The 24129-nt window shown below is 36.7% G+C and overlaps 1 long non-coding RNA gene across 1 annotated transcript in view; it reads right to left on the bottom strand.

The window, feature by feature from the left end:
• Positions 1–24129, bottom strand: part of LOC147577310 (uncharacterized) — a 139403-nt gene that overhangs the window by 709 nt on the left and 114565 nt on the right. The window contains exon 6 of the long non-coding RNA XR_015255799.1: positions 3724–3863. This is a non-coding gene — a long non-coding RNA (uncharacterized LOC147577310). The remainder of the gene's footprint in view (positions 1–3723; positions 3864–24129) is intronic.

The raw sequence follows: 24129 nt of genomic DNA, 5'->3' as shown, positions 1-24129 counted from the left end.
AATCTCCACCCAATTATATTTGTAGCAAATTTTTATCAGGTGAGTAGAAAATAAATAAATCTTTTTGTATTCACCTTACAGCAGCATAAATGTGTACGCTTGTTATATGAACAGGAAAGTAAGTAATTAGTGGGATGGATTTTAGGGGGAAATTTATTTAGTCAATCAGCTATTATGAAGTCAATTAAAATGCACAACTTTGGTTTACAATATGCACAAAATTAAATATGAAACAGGAATACAAATCCATTTTATGAGAGCAAATAGAATTTTGGTGTGACAAAGTATACCAAGTGTAACTATCTTTTCTAATAAAGATTATGCTGTAAGATTTTAGTGAACTAGTACGAGAATAATTCAAATTTACCTCCTTAATGCAAACCATAAGAGACACTTAAATACAGAGAATAAACTGAGGGTGGATGGGGGTTGGGGGAGAGGGGAAAGTGGGTGATGGGCATTGAGGAGGGCACTTGTTGGGATGACCACTGGGTGTTGTATGGAACCCAATTTGACAATAAATTATATTTAAAAAAAGAATAAAACGTCCTTGTATCGAACTCCCTTGCTAGAGGGAAAAAAATGTATCTCCTTAAAGATGTATTAAAATATAGTATGCAATCTCTTATTTAGTATCAAGGAAAAATAAAGGTTATATAAATATGGGTGTATATAAAAATCATTCTGCTAAAAGTTACATTTACTTCATGTGTTATTTTTGACTGCCTTTGTGTGAAAAATAGCATACCTCTTCTAAGGCACCCATATATATGCAGTATAGTTATATCTTATAACTATATTATGTGTGGTGGCCCTTTTAGGATCTTGATGTCAGAAAACAGTACCAACAACAATAAATAGTGGTTCATCAATTGTGATGATAATAGCCTGATTCTTTCACTTTGTTTTCTAGATATCTAGGCAAACAGCTCCAAACAAGACAATCGATGCATCTTTAAATAGAAAGATGAACAACAAATGACATTGAAAATTTCTGGAAGACTATCTAATTGTGAGGAAACAAACCAATTATGTTAACAGAATTCTGTTTTATTAAGCTGAATGTGACCAAGTTACAAACCTTTGATGAGATCTTTTTATAGATACACACCAATATTTGATTAGACTCATGTTAAATTAGGAAACAAATGAGGGCCTGCCAGAGAACAACCAGTCTGTCAGATGATAAAGTGCCCAATGTAGGAAAGAGCCCTGCCCTACATAAGTAAAAGCTCTTTTGCCCAAATTTGAAGTCGTGTTTTACCCTTTTATAATATGAAAGCATAAATAGAATTTGGGGAGGAGGATACCACTGCATATTAAAATAGCATTTTTTTTTTCCTCAGAAGATCTCAGGTTATTTTTGCAATCTCTAGATGCATGCTTCGGTTCTAGGTCCTCAGGGAGTAGCAACATACCCTAATGTTACCTAAGGGAACTGTACTCATTTATCTCATTTTGATGGAAAAAACTCAAATTCTTCTCCTTGCCTTCACTGACAGGCCTTTCCAAATCCCCTCTGCCTCCTGGACCAGCTCTCCTTAAAGTGATAAGATGAGTAGATCACATTCTAATAAATCATTTATCAGACATCAGAGGATGAATTTACTGATGGATAGAGGAGGGAGGGTTTTAGCCAATAGAAACTTCGTAAAGAGTGAATTCTAGGTTATGTGGAAAATTAATAAGACCTATAGGAGAGATGGTCAGAATAAGGAAGGCTACCCCACAGAATGTTTGAAATAACCAACATGGGGTGAGTTAAACACAGATTTTACTAATGAAGCAGCAAGTTCAACTGAGGGTGACCTGCTCTTGTTATCCTCCTGAGATATAACATGGGGGTCTTTATCCATTATGATGCCCATATATTTGTGATATTATAATGAGAAAAAACATATGCAAATAGAATAAACAAGCAATACAAGACAGCGAAATACTTGGCCTAGTAAACTCCTGATGAGAGATCTTGGGAAAAGTGTAGTAGGAGTTTGTGCCACAAAGAATGACATCATGAAGGGTCAGAATTTGATGTCTGTTTAAAAAGGTTAATATAAGTATTCAGTTCTAAGTACTACTGATCTCTTGGGTTTTGGTGTTATTGTTATTGTTTTTGTTTTTTTAACTGACTATGATCGGGGCGCCTGGGTGGCTCAGTCGGTTAAGCGTCTGACTTCAGCTCAGGTCATGATCTCGCAGTCTGTGAGTTCAAGCCCCGCATCGGGCTCTGTGCTGACAGCTCAGAGTCTGGAGCCTGTTTCGGATTCTGTTTCTCCCTCTCTCTCTGACCCTCCCCCCTTCGTGCTCTGTCTCTCTCTGTCTCAAAAATAAATAAATGTTAAAAAAAAAATTACTTTGACTACAATCAAGGCAGTATAGCAGAAATATCAGCTGCTTATGTACATGTCTGGCCTATATTACTTATCTGCTCGGGTGTCCAGGAATTCACAGCTGGGGTAAACAGGTGCTCACTACCTCCTCTGGCTTCCTTGGTAAGTTGGCCTGAAATGGTGCTAGACCTTAAATTGCCTTCAGTAGTGCTCAGAAGGGTTGGACCCACTCATAGGTTTTATAAAACATATACTTGATAGAAAATAATTCATAAATTTATTATCTCCCCAAAATTGAATGGTGAAACCTTTGGTTAGATTCTGAAGTTTGGTTTGCATGCCACCCAGACTATTCTAAAGCACAGCTCTGATCACAGAGTCTTGCAGAGTATATGGCACCTCTGAGAGACCCAGGACATCCTAAATAAAAAATATCATTGTTTCCCATGTTACTGGCTCCCTATTTCTTACCAAATAAATTTATTTGCTTTATCCCAGTGGATTCAATTAAGCACTAGAATACCTTTCCGACATTGTCCTCTCACATTTGGTCTTGAAACTCTTTGTTCACAGATCTAAAAGAATGTTGTAAAACCATGTATCTTCTCATAGACTTTTAAGTTGGTATTGAAAAAAATGTTATTATAAGTTTAAGTAGTTATAAAAACATAATTCTAAGTATTTATGTCTTTAATAAACATTATAATAACATTTATTATATTATAGAGTATAATTATTATATTACTTTATATGTATCCAGTGAAATCTAAATAATATAGTAACTTGACAACCACCAAAAACTATTTAAAATGCTCTTAAATATGATCTTCTTTAACAGATTTTTTAAATGTTTTATTTATTTTTGAGAGAGAGAAAGAGAGAGAGCGTGTGCGTGTGCGCATGAGCGGGGGAGGGTCAAAGAGAGAGGGAGACAGAGGATCCAAAGCAGGCTCTGTGCCCCAACAGTCAGTATTTTTATGTCACTCACTTTTGTGCTTAAACTCGTATTTCCATACTTCTTCCTCAGAATTTTATTCTAATGTAGTTTTATGCTTGAAAGTCTTTTACTGATCATCTCATTATATATCTCTGCAACAACTATCCATCTATCTAGATATGTAGTTTTTTCTGTGACCATAAGGGACTAAGCATTAAATATTAAAGTTACAATAGTCTAATATTTTTGGCAAAAGTAGATGGCACCACCCTTCTATGAATCTGAATAATGTTTCAATGAAATACAAAATACTAATTTGCCTGCCATATGCATTCCTTTTCCTCAAATATGTAATAATCTGTTGGAAGTGACATTTCATTTTCTCCCTTTCCTTGAAATCATCCAAAAATATTCCCCTGAGGAGCAGCAGACAAGGAGGGACATGTAACTACTCACCAAGCTCTCAAGACTGAGATTGGTGTCCATGCTGAGGGCACTCTGAAGAGATTGACATTCACCAGCATGCCTTTTATAAATCTTGATTATTCTAATTCCAAGGTAGACAGATATACTGAGCATTGTCATGAGTTTGTTGCCTGAATGAAAAAAGATGGCACAATCTTCACCACTTCTTACCCACCAGGACTGATCTTCAGGAGAAATGCAGTACTTGACAACATTTAGGGGATGGAAGAAGGTAGCTCATTAAACATAATGTGCATCATCAACTCTAGCCAATCCTACAATATTTATGAATTCCTATCATCTTGACTCCAGGCCATAATATCCTATTTCTAATGCCTAGCTCTGCCATAACCTTAATAAATGTAAGACAGAGAAAGATATGGAGCCCTACCACAGACAATGGCTTCACAGCAGGAGGCTTTGCAGACCCCACTATTTCAAGCATTTGTTTTGTTTTCTGTTTGCCACCTCACAGTATTCTCAGCCAGGGGCAATATACCAGAGTAAGATCCAAGATGGGTGAGAGCTGACCTTTCTTTGCCAAAACAGAAGAAAGGTGATTGTTAAAGATGGAGTGAGAAAGGAAAACCAGAACATTTTCACACAGATCAGTTTGGAGAAAGACATGTAAAAGTAGGGAAGGGAGAGCGGGGGAGGTCTGGGGCTTGATTCCATTGAAACTGTCTGTGCCTCTGAACCCCCAGAAAGCTTTTGTCTCCCCTAGGAGCACATGTACTTCAGTTTGAAGGTCATGATATAACCTGTATTGGAGAGTATTGAGGTTTTTTTGTGCTGTGTTACAATTTAATACAAATTAGCAGATTGCAATATCATTCATTTATGATCTCACAGTTTCTGTGGGTCAGAAGTCTGGGAAGGGCTTCACTAGGCCCTCTCCCCAGGGTCTCACAGATTGCAGTTGAGGCAGCAGCCAGAGGTGCAGCTCAATTGAGTCTCAGGATCCTTCTCCAAGCTCCCTGGGCAGCTACAGAATTTATTTCCCTGCAGTTGTAGAGCTCATGATGGTGTGCTTCTTCAGGGTCAGCAGGAAAGCTTCTGTACTGCTTTGAGTTTTTGACTACTGGACCTTCTTCAAAGGGCTCTCTGATTAGGTCGGACCCACCCAGCATAAGCTCCCTTTTGACTTTTGACTCAAAATGAACTAATTAGGGACCTTAATTACATCTGCAAAAATCCCTTCATCTTTTTCATATGACCTAATGACCTAATATAACCTATTCACAGGATACAACCTATAATATTTACAGACTCCACCCATGCTAAAGGGGAAGGATAAAATAGAACATGAACCCAGGGAGCAGGAATTTTGGTGGTCATCTTAGAATTCTGCCTACCACACAGAACCAAACAGAACTTGCTAAATATCAAAATTTGCCGACACTCTCTAATGTTATTCATTTACAAATAAGTTCTATACATATTCTTTTTAACTAAATGCCCTTTTTCTATCTGACCCTGCTTTCAAGGTTTACTTCAAATGCTTTCTTATTTCCATAGTTTTTGATCTGTATTTCCCCTATGTAGTCATGTTCTTTTATTCGTATTTATTATTCATATTATTATTCGTATTACTAGTTATTTTATTTGTATTTATTTTATAAATATTTTATCCCCTTCATAGATAAGTATCCTTGAATCAGGTGTGATATATCTTTACATCATCCATAGGATCAATGCAGTGCCTTGAAATAGAAGGCACTGAATTATTTGATTAACGATTAAATGCATAAATTAAAATTTGCCAATGTCTAAACTTGAGGATGTTTCCAGCTCTGACTTCTCAGACTTCCTCTAGTCTTACATTCAGTTATGTCTGTCACTAGGTTGTAAATGTGTAAAGAACAGGGTCAATGTCTTTTCTGTCTTCCCTAATACATTTCATCATAAATTGTAGCTCTAATTCTTACATGCATTTACATGTGTTTAAAATCAAGTGCCCTTATCTCATTGATATAGACTGACTAAGAGTAATCAAGCATGTGCCTACTGTGGTTTATGGTAATACGTTTTTTCATTATTTCCATTTATTTTGAGGTGGGGAAAATCAGTACTGTTCAAGTTTCTGAGGAAAAGGTTAGAGATGTTTGGCATTCCTGATGTCCGATGGTTAGCAGTTATTCTCCTACTGCCAGATTCTCAAGGAAAATTTGCATAGAAGACCTACTACTGCAAAATATCAGTCTTCCTGTGGCTGTGGCCACAAACTCTCCTGTGGAACCCCCAGCTCTGGTGAGATGGACCAAATCACTTGCAAGCTACAGCGAAAATATTTGGCCCTCAGTCTAAAACCGAAAGAAAACCAAAAACAAATGAAAAACCACCAACAAAAAAAACACAGCCCTTTGTTAGATTTATGACAGATTTGTATCCTAATCTTGACCCTTATGATCTTGCCTCTCAGATGGCCAGAGGGAATCCTAGGGGGCAAAAAAGCTTCAAAGGAAAGAAAGTATCTTTCTCTTGGGCTAGGAGCAATATTCAGCTAACGCATGCACTACTGAGCTTCCTATTCCAGAAAGTTCCCCAATTTTCGAACCCATCTGTCATACAAAAGAGGAAGCCAACCACCAGAGCCAGTCATTCCAATAGGGAGAACTCCTAGGAGAGCAGGTCTTGCAGATATACACATTTTGAAACTCTGCAGGGGAGGGGGAGAAAACCACTTTCCTGAATTTAAAGATTAATACTATACTTGAACTTGTTCTATAACAGTCCTTGCCTTGTTTGGGAGACATCTCTGGGAGACTCCTGCCTGTCTAGTGATCAAATATGATGAGAAATCTTTCTTTCTCCTTTATGGATCATGTTTCATTAGATGCTTACTGCTTTTGGTGATTGGCTCCCTTCATTTCTTCTTTTCCTAACCACCTGTCGGATATACATGAAAAGAATAAATAAGCTTGATGTTTAAAAAAACAAACAAAATCTAAACTAAAACCCTTTAAGCTAAATAGACCACTCTCTGCAACAGAGGAAGTTGCATAACTGCATAACAAGGAAAACTCCTGGAGGAGTGGGGGTGGGGGGGGGAAGCATATATGCAGGATCTAATTGCCAGAGTCTAATTAGTTTTTGACTAGTGCTATAAAACTTAGAGAGAAGCAAAGATAAATATTTCAGCTAATTTCCCCATGTACTGTGAATAAAAGAATGGAAATGATTCTCAAAATTGAATGTTATGAAGTCATTTGCAAAGTATATTAAGTCAGTTCTTCTATGTAATGAAGTGTCCTTTACAGTTTAAGAGACTTTTCAAGCGCTGACATTTCTCTCACAAAGAACATGGCTCTCCTGGCTTCATTATGACTTCTTGAAACAATCTGAACTTTAGACCTTTTCATCTGCCAGCTGAGGACATATCTACACACTAACTAGTGTTTAATAGCTGTGTAGGGCACCAAGGCTCAAAGTTATTTCAACTGTCATGTCCTAAATCTTTGGTTGGGCGACAAAATGTTGAAAGCCTGCTTGATAACGCCTAATTTCTAACCTCCCCCCAACCCCCGCATTCACTGAGAGAGTTGCACATTGTGCTGAATTTTATTCTTTTTTTAAAAATTGGATGATGTGGTGGAAGGTCATTGAGAAATGAATGTCATTACAAAACAATTCAAGGTATCCCTTCTTTTCCTTTGATCAGTTTTGATTCCCTTCACTGGAGACCCAATAACTCCCCCAAAAGTGGTCTCCCGTGCACGATTACCTTGAGGCAATCTAGATGATGCTACATTAGGGAGGTAAGAAAGAGCAAATATCAAACCAGAAATTACTATGTATAAGTTTGCAAACGAGTCCATACTGCTCCCTTTGCCACCTTCACTTAGAGGGGAAACGTGTTGATTTTATTTTGAGTTATAGAGATTCTATTGCTCCTACCTTTAGCTTGGTGGCTGGTAAATGTATCCAACGTATGATTTCATTTTATAAAACAGTTGCTTCTTAATAGATCTTTATAGCTCTCATATTCATTTGTAGGGTTTAGCCCTATGTTTGTACTGCAAAAGAACATATTTTCTTTTCTAATTCAAAAGACATCCATTGTGTATTTTATTCTGGAATGATATGTTTGCTTTATAATGAAAGTTTCCTTTCATTATGTATTTATACATTTATAATTTGTTGACACCATCTTTTTCCAATGCACAATTCACTGTTTCTATCTGTAGAAGAAAACATAAGACAAAAGAAACTGCTGCTTGCTGCAAGTTCCTTGAGGGTAGAGAAACTAATTCCTAGCACAGTCTCTGGGAAATAGCAAAAATTCTTTGTTCAATTAGTGAATGAATTTGTGAAATAGCAATATCTACAAGAATATATGTGAACACATACAAAATTTTTACAAAGTGAATTCACTATACTTAGGAATTAACTACATAGATTAACGATAGTAATTAACTCAAGTTTTGGCCTTTATATATTTGGAAGTTGCAGATGCAATTTAGAGGTAACCAAAGGCTATTTTTCATAAATCTATGAAGGAAATAGAGAAAAGAAAATATGATATAGTTTCCAATAATGGAAATAGATAAAATCCTGGCATCTACCTCCTAATATATTTATAATTTCATGTCTATGGCTGCCGTAGACAAGCATAAAAATTGTCATCAATTCTAAGATAATTAAATGGAAACACTGCGTGTTAACATTATTCATTCATTCATGCAACAATATCTGTTGTTCACATTATATTAAATTGATTAAACTCTATTAAAACAAATTATATTAAACTGCCTTCAATCTTGAGTGTCTATGATGCCAGAGTTCCATAATTTTTACCTCCCAAAATAGGTTCTATCATTAAACAATGAACTTCTAAAGGTCTAGGAACATATTTTATTTATCTCAGTATTCTCTTCACCCTGCACCTGAATTTTTATGGAATGAAAAACAGTGAAAGGTCTATCAATTTCTGAGAACAAAAAATACACCAGGCTTCCTATATAAACATAAAATTAGAAAATTTATTTAACAATTTGTAAGTATGAAATCCACATATAATTTACTAGGCTATCTAAGGAAGCATGAGGATGATGACTGACATTTAATTGCTTGGGGAAACCACTCAACAGAATACAGTTTGTGGGTCAGTGGGAAGAGTGCTGGCATAGGAGCTGAGAGTCTCTGGCATTCTTACGATTTCATTCCCTTGACTTCTTGGGGCCTCTATTTCCTTAAATGGAGAATGAACGAACCAGATCCGTAGTTGTTAATATTTTTAATTCACATTAGCCTTTGTTCAAACACAAATCTTGGTTGGCACTTAGGCAAAATGAGATGCTAGTATTGAAATGGAGAGGCTAGCACCGCCCTCATTTACCCATCTGTCTTTCCTCTGCCTAACTTCCTGTGTTAGCTTCTCAGGGGGTGAATCCTCAAGAAACTCTCAGGCAACAAATACTAGTCTACATTACTGAATCACTAAAATCCCTTTTAGTCCTAAAATTGTGATTTTAGGCTTTGGTACTCATGTTAACCTAGGTTATATCTCTATAAATATGAAAAACAATATAGCCAATTATACAATGTGGCTACTATCTATACTGTTGTTTTCTAAACCGAACTCATTTTGATCATTATGAGTGAAATAATGAAGGAGTATACAACAATAGAGAAAAGTGACAAAACCTAGATCTCTTTTTTTAATTCTAGTGATCTTAGTGACCTAGTAATGACCAAGCACGTTCTCACCTTTTCCTTTTAAAAATTTTTTTTTTTAACGTTTATTTATTTTTTTGGGACAGAGAGAGACAGAGCATGAACAGGGGAGGGGCAGAGAGAGAGGGAGACACAGAATCAGAAACAGGCTCCAGGCTCTGAGCCATCAGCCCAGAGCCCGACGCGGGGCTCAAACTCACGGACCGCGAGATCGTGACCTGGCTGAAGTCGGACGCTTAACCGACTGCGCCACCCAGGCGCCCCTCACCTTTTCCTTTTAAAGAGTAGCTGAAATTGGCCAAGCCAGGCTACCATTCTGGGATTGTTTGTTGTAATCAGAAGTGGAGTCTAAAGTCCTCACCAAGAGAATAAAAGCCTTAGAAACAAATAATCTTTAGAAATAATAAATAATAAATAAAGTAACTAAGATAAAATAAAATATAAATAATTAAACAATACAATAAAGGCTTAGAAAGAAACAAGTAAAAACTGTGCAATAGTGCCAAGGTCCTAGGTGGCGAGAGAGAGGGTCAGAAAGATCATTTAACTTTGTGAGACCAGAGGTTGGAATCTAAGAGTAAATTATGAAGTCAAATTTCATGGTCATAGAGACAAGAGTGAATGAAAAGAAAGCAAGAAATCATAAGTAAAGAATCAGAGGTTTCTGAGTTATTCCAAAGTCAAGATCCAGCATTTGTAAGTTATAAGCAGGCTGTGCATGTGAATAAGCCTAGCTTTAAGAACCAGGAATGGAGGGAACAGTTTGATTTTTTTTTCCTGTGGCTAAAATGATTATCAAGGGATTCTAAATGCTTTAATTTTCCTCTTTTCCTATTACCCTGATAATTAAGAATTAGTGCTAATTAAATATGCCAGTTTATAGTTCAGCAAAAACAAAGACATCCATTATTTAAACAGGGCTTACCGGTGGAGAAGGGAACCATAAAAGATGGCTTAATTTTTCTATCAAGGGTCTTTGAAAGTAAAAATACACATAGTTCTCTCAAAGTTCTGTCTCTAGGACTTAGAATAGCTCAATATTGACCCTAGGTTATGAAATCTCAAATCTCATCTACCCTGAACTTTTGCACTAGATTCAAACCTAACCTTTCCCTCTTTGCTAATAACTACTTGATAAAGTGCACATAGGGCTTCACCACCCCCAAACACCCCTTTTCCTCACAGAAATTTAACCAGCTCTGTCAAAATCGCATATTTTATTCTTGATCACATATTCCCCCCCTTCAAGTTAAAATCATGTAGTAGAGATTCAAAAGAAATAAAAGTAGATTGCACAAAGTAAAGCTCAATACCCCAGAAGGTGAATGTTAAGGGTTGATGTTTCAGCAGCCCAGGTAACTCCTTTCATGATAGACATGTGCCTTTGCAAAAACCTTTAGTCTCTTTAAGTCCTGATTTTCCTGCTTGAAAGAGGGAAAATAAAAACTAAAGTAGTAAAATCTCAGTTTCAATTAGTGGAGATTTCTGGCCTACTTTGGTATCACGCTAGCCTGGTAACTGCCTCTCTCCAATTCTCTCTAGGCACACACCCACACATAGATAGTCCATGACAGTGTCCAAATGCAGACACCTATAGATAACCACTAGAGTTATTCCTTCCAAAAATAAGGCCAGTGTCAATTGCAGAGAAAAAATGAGTAGGCTGATATAGCTATCAATCAACTGAACAATAGAATTTTTTTTTTTTACTTCATAAAGCACAGCACTCTTGCATACCTAGAAGAAGGTGGGAAAATACTTTTTGCTCTCTCCCTAGATCAGAGGATTGTTATCAGTGATTCTCAACCCTGGCCACACATTAAAAGGCCCTGGAGATGGCCTGAAGTAGGTAGAATTCTAAAGATGCCACCCACCCCTCTTCAATATTCCCAGGCCCTGGTTATCTGATCAAACACTAATCTAAGTGTGGCTGTGAAAGTTTCTGTAGATGGAATTAAGGCTAGCACTAGTCAACTAATTTTTTTTTCAACGTTTATTTATTTTTGGGACAGAGAGAGACAGAGCATGAACGGGGGAGGGGCAGAGAGAGAGGGAGACACAGAATCGGAAGCAGGCTCCAGGCTCTGAGCCATCAGCCCAGAGCCTGACGCGGGGCTCGAACTCACGGACCGCGAGATCGTGACCTGGCTGAAGTCGGACGCTTAACCGACTGCGCCACCCAGGTGCCCCTAGTCAACTAATTTTAAAATAGGAAGATGATCCAGGGTGACCTAGGTGTGCCAGTGAAATTACATGGGCCCTAGAAGCAGATAAGGAAGGCAGAAGAATCAGAGATAACACTGCAGAAAGAAAAGCAGGAGAGATGGGGCAGAAGCAGAGATCACAGAGATCCCAAGCACTGGAAGAACTCAAACCCCATGGCTACTCACTTTGAAGTCAAAGAAGCCAGGAGTCAAGGGATGCAGGAGGCCCCTACAAGTTGGGTATGATCCCCAGCCACAGCCAGCAAAGAAACAGGGACCCCATTCCTCCATGGCAAAGAAATATGGACTCCAGTTCCTCCATGGCAAAGAAACAGGGATCCCAGTTCCTCTGTGGCAAAGAAAGGAATTCTGCCAACAACCTGAATGAACTCAGAAGCTCTGTCCCCTACAGCCTCCAGAAAGGAACACAACCCTGCCTGTAACTTCATATGGGCCTTGAGAACATGAAGTGGAGTAACCAGGTGAGCTCATTAGACCTCTGATCTACAGAACTATAAAATAATAAATGAATGTTGTTGTAAGCCAGTAAGTTTGCAGTAATCTGTTACAGCAGCAATATAATACTGGTACATGGCTTCGCTCTAAAAACAATCAGTATCTGGGGGGTAAGACTAGGTACCAATATTTTTCAAGTTTCTAAATCAGTGCTAATCAAACTTTAATGTGCACAGGAATCTAAGGCAACTTGTAAAATTGCAGATTCTGATTAGTAGGTCTGGGTGAGACCTGAGTTCAAAGAAATCCCCGGTGAATGCTAATGCTCCTGGTCAGGAGACTACCTTGGGAGAAGGAAGGCCCTGGATGATTCTAAATTCACCGGTCTTCCCAATACTTTGTGGCTGTCACATTTACAAGTGTTCAGAGTACTATTATGTCAGTACCCAAACTGTTCTATATAATGTCAAGACTGCAGTTTGGTGACATAGACGTGGTTATACAGAAAGTGAAGGCAGAGGGGGCAGAATACACTCTGATGGGTTTGAACCCAACAAGGAGACCACAGCAGGTAGGAGTTTTGAAAACTGAACTTTGGCAGGGTGAAAGTGGAGATTTTAGTGTCTCAGTCCTTACCTTGTTCATAACACCACAGAATGAGGCAGTGGGGATAATGGAAGATCTCACCCTTATAGTGCAGCAATTGATGACAATCTAAGTTCTGTTGATAATCAGCTGAAGACCTGAGAAATGGATTCAATCGGCAGGCAGCTTACAAATATGAAGCGCCAACAGGAAATCTAGATAAGTGGTTTTAGCCAACTGTGGGTTTGAGTAGATGTTTCCTCACTTTAGGAGGGGGAAAAAAAGGTGGTGGGGGTATGACAAAACACTAACAAAAGGAAAAAGGAAGCATCACAAAAATTTAGTAAAAGAACATGTCTCTGAAGATAATCTACTACAGGAACCTGGAGAAAATTTTAGAATAATATTTTACAATCTCCCTGAGATTCAAGTAGACATGACATCTATTTAAAAAAGAAGAAGAATTAGGGCGCCTGGGTGGCTCAGTAGGTTAAGCATCCGACTTCAGGTCAGGTCACGATCTCATGGTCTGTGAGTTCGAGCCCTGCATCGGGCTCTGGGCTGATGGCCCAGAGCCTGGAGCCTGGTTCCGATTCTGTGTCTCCCTCTCTCTCTGCTCCTCCCCGTTCATGCTCTGTCTCTCTCTGTCTCAAAAATAAATAAACATTAAAAAAATTAAAAAAAAAAAAAAAAGAAGAAGAAGAAGAAGAAATAAGGGGAAAATATGAAAGAAAAGACCATAGAGTGACTTCTGAGGGCAATAGTAACTGGAAAGGAGCATGAAGGTTATTTCTGGAGCTGGTGATGTTCTTTCTGAACCTTGAACTTGGAGCTGGTTACACAGTTGTTTGTACATAGTAAAAATCCATCAAGGTGTATTTTTTGATACATTTACTGTTCTATACATATATTTTAGTGCAATAACAGAATTTAAAGGGACATTTAAATGAACCAGCAGGGAAGAAAGGCAATAGAATACATGAAAGAAGGCTCAGGGTGGGAATAAAGAACCAAACCCAATAACAGCAAAAATCACACCCAGAAATGAAATACTGACTAGCAAAACTGACACTCAGAAAGCTAATAAGTTGTGTAAAGTAACTAATTGTGCACAGCTCTCAGAATGTAAAAGCAAATTAAAAGTTTATACAAATTTTTAGAGGAAAGATGACATTCATGATGGAGAATAAAGATGCAGCTGAGAATCATAGGTTTCCCCAGGGCGCAAAAATATTGAAAAATTGAGGCATAAGTAGAAAGAACAGTCTGGAGTTGAAAATACATTTGCTTTTACTGTTTTAAGAAAGCTACCTTAGCTTCAGGTCAGGCAGAATTTATGAAAGGATCAAACAAAATACATCTAAGAACAAAAACTTAAATATAATCATAAAATTTAAAATCACAAAAGCATTTAAAAGAAAAAATGTAATCCTATGAGGACAGAAATGTTTGTCTACTTTATTCCCCACCATGTCAAAATAAAAGCCTGGTGACAAGATAAAAGCCTGACCCATACTAGTTGCTCAATAAAGCTTTGTTGAATAAATGGATAGAAAAATAAAAATACATTTCATAACTGTTTATCATTAAAAAGGAAGAAAACTTTGCATTTATCTTCAGCAAAATAAATGTAGAAGAACATAGAATTATGTGTACTCACATTCGAGGGAGAAAACATCTTTTGGCAAAGAATTTCATATGAAGCTAAGTTTTTCTTCATTGATGAAGGCAAAAGAGACACATTCAAATATAGAAAGACTCAGAAATGGATCACTTACCAACCTTTGTTGAAAGAAAAATTCTTTGACGGTGTGTATTCCAACTTACTAAAAGATGACCAACATAAAAATCTAAGAGTATGAGTATGTTTAAAAAGATAGTGATGAGCATTCAAACATGTTAAAGACAGAACTAAGTCTAATTAAAGCTTTAATATATAATGATACATATCAAGGGATCGCTTACAATAAAAGATAGCTAATGTAAGACTCATGGTTTACCAATAATTACCTGAGTTCAGTTGTATAATACACATGAAAAAGTGAAACAAGGGAAACATGGTAGAGAAATGAGAGAGAGTAAGAAGAAATTAAAGTGGAATAAACTCCCCATTTTAATTATGTAATATTTTAATCTACCATTTTATCCTTGAGTTTGATTATTATAAAAATATAGAATATTTGTGGGATGCCTGGGTGGCTCAGTTGTTCAAGCATCTGACTCTTGATTTCAGCTCAGGTCATGATCTCACAATTCATGGGATTGAGCCCCACAATGGGCTCTGCACTGACATCAAGGAGCTGGCTTAGGATTCTCTCTCTCCCTCTTTCTCTGCCCCTCCCCTGCTCATGCTGACTCTCTCTATCTCTCGCTCTCTCTCTCTCAAAATAATTAAACTTTAAAAAACATATGTGGAATATTTGTAATACCCAGAGGTGACTTCTATCAGAATTACAAAACATAGAGCTTGTATTCAAAATCACAGTAGAAAGTAAAAGCAAACAATGTTCATACATAAATAGTTCATATATAAAAAGAAAACAATAAAGGAAATTGACAACATTTAAACAAAATAGTAATTGTGAGTAGGTAGAGCCACCCCCAAAAGACAGAACTCTTCATCGTGGGCAAAAGTAGAAGCAAAATATCTGCCTCTTAACAAAACAACGTATAAGAGTTAATGGGACAAAAAGCGAAGAAAGGATAAGATATTTATCGACAAAACACAGACAAGAAGAAAATGGGGGGAGATACTAATTTATAAAACATACAATTCAAGGCAAAAAGTATCCTTAAATTTGAAAACAGTTATTGATAAAAAGAAATAATCATTAATACTTTAAAAGTAGATAAAATAGGGGCGCCTGGGTGGCGCAGTCGGTTAAGCATCCGACTTCAGCCAGGTCACGATCTCGCGGTCCGTGAGTTCGAGCCCCGCGTCGGGCTCTGGGCTGATGGCTCAGAGCCTGGAGCCTGTTTCCGATTCTGTGTCTCCCTCTCTCTCTGCCCCTCGCCCGTTCATGCTCTGTCTCTCTCTGTCCCAAAAATAAATAAACGTTGAAAAAAAAAAAAAAAAAAGTAGATAAAATAGCTAACTTTATAATTTAGAAACTGAAGAACATGTTGACAAGAAACAATTGTACCACATATTAAGTTAAAAATAAAGTAAAACAAAGTGCAGTTAACTTTGTACACCACAAATTAAACTCTGGCCCAATTTTATGGCTCGTGAAAAATTTTTGATTCTTTGTTACCTGGTTACCATTTCTGGTTGATGGATTGCCTGGAAACATGTTATTATTGTCATACTATCCTTTGGACACTCTATTACCTAGAACCTTCTCCAATGCATATTAATTTGAAGTAAGGCTAATTTGTTAGCCCCTTTGAATCACTGGACACTCATTCTAATTCTTATCTACCATTTAAAACTCTGTAGCTTTCCTTGGACAAGGGTCAGCCAGATCTTTCCTTCCCTAGTGGCCTGTGCTTTGAAACTCCAGTTGTCTCAAGCCTGAGTATGCCTCTATTCTGATCAAGATACAAGAGGCTGGAGTTGTAGATTTCTCAAAGCAGGTTTTGAAAGATAGGAAGAGCCAGCACAAAGGTGAGTGGAAAGAGGTACAATGGTCCCAGAGAGTATGATTAAGAATTGCCAAAGATAAAGTTACTCATAACAATAAACTTAACTTTACATCGAATAAACCACAACCTCTGCCCTCAAGGAACTTCCAGACAGGGGGCAAAAATACTTAATCTTATCACTTCAAGTTTATAAAGTATTATGTGCATGATCTCACCTTTCATAATAGTCCTGTCAAGTAGGTCAAAAGCTATTGCTTTTTTTCTTATAGACGAGGAAAACTGAGGCTCATGATGGCTGACTTATGACCACATAATGAAGGCAGAGCCAGGAACTGGATCCACGTTCCTGGATTTAAGTCTTCTAAATCCAAATTCAGTACCCTTTTGATTCTTTTGGGGAAAAAAAATCTTTTTCCTCTATCATGTTAGGTTGTTCAGTGATGACTCTGTGGATTAGACTGACAAAAGACAGATTGATAAAAGAAAAACAAACAAGTTTACTAACATGTGCATCTCACATATGCATGGGGGCACTTAGTGAGAAGTAGCTTATATGGGTGTTTAGAACATGGGCTTATATGGCATCTTAACAAAGTAACACATTTTCAGGGAAGTGGGAAGACCAAGAAAAAGGAGTTGGAGCTTCCAGGGGTGGCAAATTGTGGCAGAATAAATAGACTGGAAAACTAATGGCAGATAAAGGCTACTTTTAGTAAGGTTCATTATGTAGATTTCTCTGGGCTAATAAGGACCTCAGAGTTGTCTTCACTGATTAACTTCTGTCCTTTCTGGTAGAGAGGGAAATGGAGACACTTTTACAAATGTGTGTCCTTCTTTTGAGGCAAATAGAAGGGGTAGGGCCAAGAGCTTTTCTTACATCTGCTTCTTTTCAATTACTTTCACCTCATCATAATCCTTACACCCAACGTAGCATATTTCGGGGCATATTTGGGCATATTCTGCTACCCTTCACTTTCACGCTGCTTCTTAAAAAAGTAACTTTGGAACATTGGTCGCCTGCTTAGCCCCTCCTTGGCTCGCATTCCTGGGAATTGACATTGGAGGGAAGTCAGTGGGTTTTCTGCAGACTATTGCTATAGCAGTAATAGGTCACAGACTCTTACCTTTGTGACAGCTCAAGTCAATGACAGGCATAATACCATGAAATGATCCCTTCAATCTCTTAGAATAAAGAGAATTGCCCTGAACTTTGGGGACCACAGGATCCCACAGAGATTCGGTGCAGCTTAGGATCAGTCTGCTAGCCTCTGCCGTGGCAGAGAAAATAGTGATGACCCGCCTCTGCTTCAGTTGGGAAAACTACTTCTGCCTGATCTCTGTCTACTGGCTTGACAGCAATATTAACTTCAGTTTCCGTTTCTGTCTCAACCCCCTGCCCTCACTGTGTCAGCGGGAGCCTGGGCATGTGAAGACTGATGTTCAGCACGCATATGGATTCTGAGTAATTCTTCACTTTTTCAAATTAGGAACATTATTAGAAATTTTAAGTAATTATATGTATTGGTGACTGAGCCACCCAGTGAGTCGGCAGTATGTAAGAATGTAGAAATGACAGATCTCGTGGAGATCTGATTCCCAATTAAGATCAGTCGATTCTCTTAAGCACCGACTCATTTGTAAATATAACCAAAAGTGAAAACTGTTTAATGAGGAGTTTGAAGTTCTAGAAAGGAGAGAAAAATTTGAAAGAGATGAGCTCCAGCCAGGATTTTGAACCCAAACCAATGAACTCACTGTGCAAAGCACCTAACAGAAAATTAACTGGCTTTAATCTTTCTTTTTCAGGTTGTTGATACCTCAATGTACTTTAAACAGAGAAGGTTTTTAATTTTTTTTAGGTTTTCTCTTTTTAGGGATTTTAAAATAATAAAGTAGTTTAGCTTTTATTTAAAGGGCCAGGGAACCTTTTGAAAGACATAAGACATCATTGTATTCTTTGTTTTTAATCCCTAAGTAAAACAAATTGCCTAATTAATAAACTTTTTAGATCAAGGTCATATAAAGAGCTTGGCGGAACTAAAAATATATTATAAAATAAGTGTTTCCAAACTACAATGTTAATTATCTATAAAAAGAAACATTGATTATTGGATGTGAATCTTCCTCCCATATATTCAAAATAAAGGTACACGTATCTGCCAAAAGAACATAGCTTAGTAAGAGAAGGTGGACAAAGGGACAATCTTACTCTGCTTTTAAAGGCAGCTTCCACGGAGACGGAGGAATGATTATTCCAGACTTCCTGTGACAAGTGTATGCAGTTGACAAGTATACAGAGTCAAAATAGTTTTGTTAATGTTCTCTTCCCTTTGTTCTCCATTACTGGGCTTAGGTCCAGGTGAGAGAGGCTCTACTCTGAAGCCCACACCTGAGGGAGCCCTGGGATCACAAAGCACAACAGACAGATACCAGCGTCTAACCCCTCCTGGCACTAAGGCTGCTCAGGCTCCGGGGAAGTGCTTCTCTATATCTCTTCCCCATGGTGTCAAAACCAAAAGCCATCAGGCCTGAATTCCATGAATAATTACTGTGCTGCAGACACAGGGGAGCAGGGGACAGATCCTACTCCAGAGCACCAGGAAGAGTCCCTGGTGGCAGCACTCAGGTAGAAGGCAAGACAAACCCATCCCTCTTCTCAGAGGCATGCATGCAAGAGGTTCTCCTGTGATGAAGAGGTCAATTTCCAGTTAGTGACAAATGTCAATTTTTCAGCCTCTTTATGTTCCAAATCATGTTTCTGAAACTACTGATAAATCACCATGATATTTGCAACAGGTGCACAGAGTGGCTTAAAAGCCACTAATTTGGGAATATTAGAAACTTTGTTATTCTAAATTTGTATATGTGTGCATATGTAAATGGAGATACTGATTCTTTACTATGGCAAGTAGGATTACTAATAGTTGTAACTTTATAAAAGTGTTTTAAAATATTAAATTTTATAATTTATTCAATTTTAAAATTCAAGTGTTAAAACAGGTTTGACTTAAAATTCTAATAATATATATTAAATATGATTTATATTTTGACTCTAACTTTAATAGATATTTTAAATATTTTATTGAAAAGAATTGTTTTGAGTACATTAAAATCCTTTCAGATTTTAAATTTCTTGCATTTGCTTTAATTTACATTTTGAAGAAAATTTATTAGTATTCTGTACACTTGAAATGAAACTGTATTATTACTTTCTAATCCTTCAGGCCAATTTGAATAATACATCCAATCATGGTTGAAATAGAAAATACCGTGGAGTTGAGGAAAGAAAAATCCTGTAAAGGAAAAATTTAGAATCCTAAAGAAATGATCTGTTTAACTTCTTAAGAATAGAAACAGTAAAAATTAAAGTATCTCTTATAAACATGAACTACATAACATATTTGAACAGGACATCATAAAATCTTTATTTTTTATTTAAAAAATTATGGATCAAAACAATGACAATAAGCAAGGATATTTGAATGGATCAATTTCTTCAATAAATGAAGATTTTAACTGATGATCAAAATAGTGAGAATAAAAAAAATGGATTACTCATATAAAATTCTCAACTCAGAAGCAACAAATGCGACTGGCTTGCCCAATAAAAAAATTATATTCATAAAATCAGGAAATTAAATAAAAATATAAAATTTGGAAACTTTACTATGTTTGTTAAAAAATTATCTTAGAAAATTACCATCGTGTCCTTCTAATAGGGCAACATTTTCTAGAAAAACACAATTTGATTCAAATCATTCATTATAATTTTCTGTTGGATAAGTCTTGCAGAAAAGTTTGTTTGACTTCATGGTTCATTCAAATAGACAAAGAGACTATAAAAATTGCTCTAGGGGCGCCTGGGTGGCTCGGTCGGTTGAGCGTCCGACTTCGGCTCAGGTCATGATCTCACGGTCTGTGAGTTCGAGCCCCGCGTCGGGCTCTGTGCTGACAGCTCAGAGCCTGGAGCCTGTTTCGGATTCTGTGTCTCCCTCTCTCTCTGCCCCTCCCCTGTTCATGCTCTGTCTCTCTCTGTCTCAAAAATAAATAAACGTTAAAAAATTAAAAAAAAAATTGCTCTATTTTAATTTTAAAGACACAGTATTTCACAGCCAATCTTCAGAGATCAATTTTGACCAATGTGTTTGCCACTGAAACATTTTGTTAATGCACATGCACACATAAACACACACACACATACACACACACACACACCAGTAAACATAAAACATTTGCAATCACAAAAGTAAACATGCAATTATTAGAGCTGAAACTATTTGAATAAATGATGAATAGTAAATAGTTTTAAATAAAGACAAGTAAGTGATAATACAGAACACTGGAATGATGTTTAGTGGCACATTTATTTTGTGGCCCTATTATCACAATATTGCATAAAACAGTGGAACATTTCTAGATTTTGTATAATTTATTTTAAGTGGTGATACTAGAATGGGCAAACAGGTAAAACATTTTTTTAAATAGTGAAATAAATGTAACTACTTAGGACTGACTATTTGGCAAATACTCTTAATTAAGAATTGACAATGGCTATTAATGGAATTGTTTTTTTCTTTCCTAGGACTGGCTTTGTGAATTATGAAAGTTAAGATATATACCTTTAAGATATATCATTCAGTAAGAAAATAACAAGCCATTATTCATAGTTTAATTACATAATTACACTATTATAACTATAAAATGTATTTTATGGAGTTAGAAATCAGTATATAAGACTTCTTGGTGTATTTAGCATACCTGAAGGGAAAAAAAACCAGAATATTTTAGTTCTCTATTTAAGAAGATATCAGGGTGCCTGGGTGGCGTAGTTGGTTAAGTGTCCAACTCTTGATTTTGGCTCAGGCCATGATCTCACGGTTTGTGAGATCGAGCCCCGTGTGGGACACTGTGCTCATGGCACGGAACCTGCTTGGGATTCCCTCTCCCCCTCTTTCTTTGCCTCTCTCTCTCTCTCTCTCTCTCCCTCTCTCAAAATAAATAAATAAACCTTAAAAATAGATATCAATTCACAGTAAATCTATAAAAATACCCTTTGAACATTTAAATAAATGTTCAGTTCTACTCCTGAGAAGTGAGGAATGCAAATTAAGACTACACTGAAATGCCATGTCTCACTTGTCAAATTGGTCAAAACTAAAAAGCAGAGCAATATTCTTTTGCAAGGCTACAGAGACATAGGCACTTTTACATATTGCTGGTGGGAAAGAATATTGGCACAACTATTATGGGATGAAAGTTAGCAATGTCTAAGGTAACTACATGTGTTTACATTTTGACCCAGTGCTCCTGCTGCCCAGAATTTTTCCCGAAGATAGACCTCCAATAATATGAAAATAAATATACACAAGATCATCAATTGTCATTGAAAAATACTGGAAACAACCTAAATACCCATTCATAAGATAGTTGTTGAACACAGTATGGTACATCCACATATTACATATTCTGATTTAAAAAGGGCAAGGGAGATGTTTATGAACTAATGTGGGTTAATTTTCAGGACATTGTTAAACACGGCATTGTGTCAGGCAGTTAATTAATAATGAAGTTTGTCAGAGATTAAAGCTTTTTAAAAATGTATATTTTTTTGTGATTACTTTTAAAATTTTTCCTAAATATTATTTTTAAAACTTATTTTTTATTCATAAATATGCTTTCTTTTCTTGAAAAAAAATGGTCCCTGAATTTATATTAACTCTGGTTACACAAAACCCAGATTTTTTTCAGACATGTGGACTATGACTTGTTAATAAAACATGTATGGGGGCGCCTGGGTGGCGCAGTCGGTTAAGCGTCCGACTTCAGCCAGGTCACGATATCGCGGTCCGGGAGTTCGAGCCCCGCGTCAGGCTCTGGGCTGATGGCTCAGAGCCTGGAGCCTGTTTCCAATTCTGTGTCTCCCTCTCTCTCTGCCCCTCCCCCGTTCATGCTCTGTCTCTCTCTGTCCCAAAAATAAAAAATAAAAAAAATAAAAATAAAACATGTATGGTCTCTTATTTGATTTTTCTAATAGGTTTTCCACCAAAACTACCCTAAAGCATTTTTCTAAAGAAGCAGTTCCCAAACTTAGCTGAGCATCACATCAGCTGTGGATCTTTAACAAAATAGAGATTTCTGGGCAACACATAGGTCTGAGTACTGTCCAGAAATCTCTATCTTCCAAACACCCATAGCTGACTCTGAACACCACCGAAGTTTGGGAACATTTGCTGACAGTATGTGTGTATGTAAAATAGGAAAAGAATAAAATTATTTTTGCTCTGTGGTTTTTATTTAGAAGTTTGTGGAATTATCAATCATTTCATAATCAAGGCTTAACTATGGCCAAAAGTATCTCATCCTGGAATTGGGGGATTTTAAGGACAAACTAAACATCAGTGAAGAATTCTGCTAGTGTAGTGGGGTGTTGCCTGGACTTGAAGCCAGTCCACAGATATGGATTCCTGATTCTGATACCTCCATGGTTTGTGAGTCAGCAGGGCTGTTAAAGACAGCATGTGGTTTCCCTTCTGTAAAATGTATAGTTTGGTCTTTTTCACATAGCACCAAGAATCAGTGAAGATACACATATAAAGTGTATTTATAACCTAGTAAGTATTGTTGTTCTGAACTTAATGATCATTCTGTATTTAAAGCCTAGTTGTATCCCAATTCATTACAATTTTTAAAAGTTTAATTCAATATTTAGACTACACCGTTTTTACATATTCACATATATTTGTACCTATCTATCTATCATCCATCTATCCATCCATCCATCCATCCATCCATCCATTCATCCATCACCTTTTCCATCCATCCACCTAACCATCCCATCATCTTCCCTGTAAATTAAAACAAACTTAGGTTACTTGGGAATACCATTGCTTTTATTAATGCCAGTGACTGACAGAGGATTCAAAGTGGAGTCTATACTAAACACCTAAGGCAATATGGAAATAACTCTCCTGAGGATGAACAGGAGTTCCACGCTTCTTTGAAAGACAGATGAATAATTATGTTCCATATGATCTAATATAAACATTTACATCTGTTAAACATATATCTTTCATAAATCCTGGCAGAACCAAATACAATTCATAAACAGTTATATTATTATATAAATGCCTTATTTTCTGATGCATATTGTGTGCTATTATTTCAGAAAACATACAAGTAAAATCATATTTATCTTAGATAAATACATCCTGTATATTTTCAATTAAGTGATAGAAGTCACCATAATAATTTTAAAATCACATATGGTTGAGAAAAATGCCAAAGGGGGAAAATTAATTTTGATTTTGATGGTTTGTCTCCTTAGCTGAAATAGAATCCTGAATTGCTGGTGGAATTTACACCTCTTCATTATCGTCATTAGCAATTCTTTATCTACTTTTGGAGTCTATAAAAGCTTAGTTTGTCAGTGAGATGCCAAATTCATATATAATTCCTGATGCAGTATTATGAAATGATTTATTAATAAGCAACATTCAGCCCTCCATGATAAAGTGTGGGGTCCAAATCAATTCACAGAAGGCAGTCTCAATCTTTTATTTTTCTTTTCATTCTCTTAAATATTTTCAAAGCAAAATGATGACTACTATAATTCTACAGCACATTTCAAGTTGAGAACATCATGTTAATTTACTTATCATGCAATCATATTCTGTATTCTGGTTTTTGGACAGGTGGCTTTCACACACTTTGAGAACTTTAAAAAAGATATTTAATGTCCTGATATAGAGCACATACCACCCTCCACAGCAACACACCTCCCATATGGGGTGAGATCTTGCAGAAGTCAAACTTTACTCTTAATAGAATTAAAATGATGAAGAATTTTTCAAATGGAAAACTAGTCTTTAGGGTACATGTTTATAGATATGGA

The sequence above is a fragment of the Puma concolor genome, chromosome C2 (genome assembly GCF_028749965.1).
Source record: "Puma concolor isolate L17-30 chromosome C2, mPumCon1.1.hap2, whole genome shotgun sequence".
Classification (NCBI taxonomy): domain Eukaryota; kingdom Metazoa; phylum Chordata; class Mammalia; order Carnivora; family Felidae; genus Puma; species Puma concolor.
This window is presented reverse-complemented; position numbering and strand designations above follow the sequence as displayed.